The following is a 5000-nucleotide window of genomic DNA, read 5'->3' as shown; positions in this document are numbered from 1 at the left end:
GTGCGCCGGGAAGTCGGCAGGCGCGTGCCGGCTCCGTCGGGGACGAAATGTGCCGGGCAAGTCCGCCGCGAGGCAACGGTCCTGTGCGGAGTGGAGCGGAAGGCCCGCCGCGGCGGCAGCAGACCCCCCCTCCCTACCACCCCGGCGGGGCATCCGCCCAAAGCCCACCCCAAGCGTTCCAAAGTACCGAGGAGCGTTGCAAACGGGAACGGCCCGGACACGCGACCCGGTCGCACGGGATGCGCGTCCCGGTCGCACGGGTCGCGCGTCCCGGGAGGGCCGACGGACGAAGCCGAAGTGGCGCACGGCCGCCGCGCACGGACGGCCGGCGGCGGCGCCCGTGCGCCGGAAAGTCGTCGGGCGCGCGACGGCTCCGTCGGGGACGAACGGTGCCGGGCACGACCGCCGCGAGGCAACGGACTTGTGCGGAGGGGGGCGGAAGGCCCGCCGCGGCGGCGCCAGCCCCCCCTCCCTACCACCCCGACGGGGCATCCGCCCAAAGCCCACCCCAAGCGTTCCAAAGTACCGAGGAGCGTTGCAAACGGGAACCGCCCGGACACGCGTCCCGGTCGCACGGGATGCGCGTCCCGGTCGCACGGGTCGCGCGTCCCGGGAGGGCCGACGGAGGAAGCCGGCGCACGGCCGCCGCGCGGACGGCCGGCGGGGGCGCCCATGCGCCGGAGCCTCGGCGGGCGCGGGCCGGCTCCCTCGGGGACGAACGGTGCCGGGCCCGCCCGCCGCGAGGCGACGGACTTGTGCGGAGTGGAGCGGAAGTCCCGCCGCGGCAGCAGCAGCCCCCCCTCCCTACCACCCCGGCGGGGCATCCGCCCAAGGCCCACCCCAAGCGTTCCAAAGTATCGAGGAGCGTTGCAAACGGGAACGGCCCGGACACGCGTCCCGGTCTCACGGGATGCGCGTCCCGGTCGCACGGGTCGCGCATCCCGGGAGGGCCGACGGAGGAAGCCGGCGCACGGCCGCCGCGCGGACGGCCGGCGGCGGCGCCCATGCGCCGGGGCCTCGGCGGGCGCGTGCCGGCTCCCTCGGGGACGAACGGTGCCGGGCGCGCCCGCCGCGAGGCGACGGACTTGTGCGGAGTGGAGCGGAAGTCCCGCCGCGGCAGCAGCAGCCCCCCCTCCCTACCACCCCGGCGGGGCATCCGCCCAAGGCCCACCCCAAACGTTCCAAAGTACCGAGGAGCGTTGCAAACGGGAACGGCCCGGACACGCGTCCCGGTCTCACGGGATGCGCGTCCCGGTCGCACGGGTCGCGCATCCCGGGAGGGCCGACGGAGGAAGCCGGCGCACGGCCGCCGCGCGGACGGCCGGCGGCGGCGCCCATGCGCCGGGGCCTCGGCGGGCGCGTGCCGGCTCCCTCGGGGACGAACGGTGCCGGGCGCGCCCGCCGCGAGGCGACGGACTTGTGCGGAGTGGAGCGGAAGTCCCGCCGCGGCAGCAGCCGCCCCCCCTCCCTACCACCCCGGCGGGGCATCCGCCCAAAGCCCACCCCAAGCGTTCCAAAGTACCGAGGAGCGTTGCAAACGGGAACGGCCCGGACACGCGTCCCGGTCGCACGGGATGCGCGTCCCGGTCGCACGGGTCGCGCGTCCCGGGAGGACAGACCGAGCAAGCCGAGGTGCCGCTCACGGCCGCCGCGAGGGACGTACGGCGCCGGCGCCCGCGCCCCGTGGCACGGCCTAGAGCGTGCCCCCCTGCCACCCCATCGGGGCATCGGCGCAAAGCCCACCGCGGGGTAGATAACCGAAGGCAACGAGGGACGGTGGATGCACATATCCGAGCAGTGGCGATAGGGCCGGAGGGAGCACCGACAGGGCCGTGATATTTTAAAGTACCGAGGGAATTTGCAAACCGGGCCCGCCCCTCCCCCCGTCCATCGCACGCCGATCGGGGGTCCGGCGCCCCGCGGGGGGCTGCCGGCATGCGCTCCCGGTGCAGGCATCGACGAGCCGCCCGCGACCTCCACTCGGGTCCGAGCCCCCAAGCGCGGATGCCGAAACGCGCCGGCCGCGGCAGCCCCACCCCTGCCACCCCATCGGGGCATCGGCGCAAGGCCCACCCTGGGGTAGATAACCGAAGGCAACGAGGGACGGTGGATGCACATATCCGAGCAATAGCGATAGGGCCGGAGCGAAGACCGAGGGGGTCGGGGGGTTTTAATGTTCCGAGGGAAGTTGGAAACGGGGCCCGCCCGGACGCCCGTCCCTCGCACGCCGATCGGGGGTCCCGCACCCCGCGGGGGGCTGCCGGCATGCGCCCCTAGTACAAGCATCGACGAGTCGCCCGCGACCTCCACTCGGATCCGGCGGCGCACGCGCGGATGGCGAAACGCGGCGGCCGCGGCTGCAGCCCCCCTACCACCCCGTTGGCGCGTCGGCGCAAAGCCCACCCCGGGGAGGATAACCGAAGGCGACGAGGGACGATGCATGCACATATCCGAGCAAATACCGAGAGGGTCGGGGGGAAGACCGAGAGGCAAGGGGTGTTTAGAGTACCGAGGGAAGTTGCGAAAGGGGCCCGCCCGGACGCTCGCCGCTCGCAGGCGATCCGGCGGGGCGCACGGAGGGCGCCGCCCATCGCCGGAGCTTGCTCGGTCATCTCTGCCGCACGGACACGTAAGCGCCGCCGCGCAAGGTTCGGCCGGCGGGGCGGACGGTTCGCCGCCGCAGGCCTTTCCCGCAGCCGGAACGTGGGCCCGGCGTTGCGCGCCGGCGGGCCGCGCAATCCGCCGGGGCGCACGGCGGGCGCCGCCCGTCGCCGGGGCTTCGCTCGGTCATCTCGGCCGCACGGACACGTGCGCGCAGCCGCGGAAGGTTCGGCCGGCGGGGCGGACGGTTCGCCGACGCAGGCCTCTCCCGCGGCCGGAACGCGGGACCGGCGTTGCGCGCCGGCGGAAGGCGCGATCCGGCAGGGCGCACGGCGGGCGCCGCCCGGGCTTCGCTCGGTCATCTCGGCCGCACGGACACGTGCGCGCCGCCCATCGCCGGGGCTTCGCTCGGTCATCTCGGCCGCGCCGCCACGTGCGCGCCGCCGCGGAAGGCTTGGCCGGCCGGGCGGACGGTTCGCCGCCGCAGGCCTTTCCCGCAGCATGCGCCCCTTCGCCCGAACGACCGCGGGACTCCGGTACGGCCTAGCCGTCGGCCGCCCGGCTGCAAGCCGTCGGGGCCGCTCGATCCCCATCGCGTGCCGGCCGCCGCTCGGGCCAGCCGGCCGGCTGCCGCACGTAACCTCTGACCTCATCAGCGGTCGATCCGCACCGCGCTGGTCTTCGGTGCGGACCCGTCGGGGCCGTGCCGCGCCGGCCGTCGCATCCGGTTCCGCAGGCGCCGCCCGGTTGCCTCCCGCCCTCGTGCGCTCGCGCCGGCCGGGCGACGCGGTGCCCGCGGGACTCGGGCATGGTTGAGCCGTCGGCCGCCCGGCGGCATGCCGCCGCCGCTCCGCGCCGCGTGCCGGCTGCGCTCCTCCCCGCGCCCGTCCGCGGGCGGGCCCGCCGCCGCTCGCGCCGGCCGGGCGACGCGGTGCCCGCGGGACTCGGGCATGGTTGAGCCGTCGGCCGCCCGGCGGCATGCCGCCGCCGCTTCGCGCCGCGTGCCGGCTGCGCTCCTCCCCGCGCCCGTCCGCGGGCGGGCCCGCCGCCGCTCGCGCCGGCCGGGCGACGCGGTGCCCGCGGGACTCGGGCACGGTTGAGCCGACGGCCGCCCGGCGGCATGCCGCCGCCGCTCCGCGCCGCGTGCCGGCTGCGATCCTCCCCGCGCCCGTCCGTGGGCGGGCCCGCCGCCGCTCGGCCTAGCCCCCCGGCTGCCGCACGTAACCTGCGACCTCGTCGGCGCTGGATGCGCGTCGTGACAGTTTTCGGTGGGGCGCCGCGGAGGCGCCGGGGGCCCATGCGACGGGCCAGGGGGCGAACGGAGGGCTCGGTCAGCCCTAACAGGGGACCGGCGACAAAGGAGCGGTCGCGCAAAGCTTCGTAAGGGACCCAGACGACGGGCCTACCGATCCGAAGCACCGCGCACGGACGCGCAGCGGGCCCACGACGGGCCGACACGGAAGGCCCGCCGCCAAGGCCGCAAAACCGACAAAGGAACCCACGGGGACGCACCAGAGCGGGCAAAGCTTTCACCGAACGGGACGGGACCGAGCCCCCGCAACAGGCGAGGGCGACGGATCCGACCAAGTAAGGCCGATCCCGCTCCACGCACGCGCGGCCGCAGGAACTTCGTGAGGGACGGGACGACCGGCCGACCGAACCGAAGCGCCGCGCACGGCCGCCGCGAGGGCCGGCCGGAGGCATAGACCGAGCGCCGCGCCAGCGGAAGGAGCGTGCCGGCTCCGTCGGGGACCACCTGCGCACGGTCCGTCCGAGCGAGCCGACGGACCGGCGCGGAAGGCCCGGCGCCGAGCCCGCAAAACCGACAAAGGAACCCACAGGGACGCACCAAAGCGGCCCAAGATTTCACCGAGACGGGACCGAGCCCACGCAACATGCGATGGCGACGGATCGGACCAAGTAAGGCCGATCCAACTCCGCGCGCGCGCGGCCGCGAGCACTTCGTGAGGGACAGGAAGACCGGCCGACCGAACCGAAGCGCCGCGCACGGCCGCCACAAGGGCCGGCTGGAGGCATAGACCGAGAGCCGCACCAGCGGAAGGAGCGTGCCGGCTCCGTCGTGGGCCAACTCCGCGGGGCCCATCCGAGCGAGCCGACGGGCCGGCGCGGAAGGCCCGGCCGAACCCGCAAAACCGACAAAGGAACCCACAGGGACGCACCAGAGCGGACAAAGATTCGGGGCCGCCCTCCCTCACCGAACAGGACGGGACCGAGCCCACGGAACATGCGAGGGCGAAGGATCGGACCAAGTAAGGCCGATCCAACTCCGCGCGCGCGCGGCCGCGAACACTTCATGAGGGACGGGAAGACCGGCCGACCGATCCGAAGCACCGCGCACGGCCGCCGCAAGGGCCGACCGAAGGAATAGACCGAGCGCC

This window comes from Phoenix dactylifera, chromosome 10 (genome assembly GCF_051530095.1).
Source record: "Phoenix dactylifera cultivar Ajwa chromosome 10, Ajwa_hap1_PhDact_Kaust_v1.1, whole genome shotgun sequence".
NCBI classification, from domain to species: Eukaryota; Viridiplantae; Streptophyta; class Magnoliopsida; order Arecales; family Arecaceae; genus Phoenix; species Phoenix dactylifera.
Note: the sequence above shows the minus strand (reverse complement) of the source record.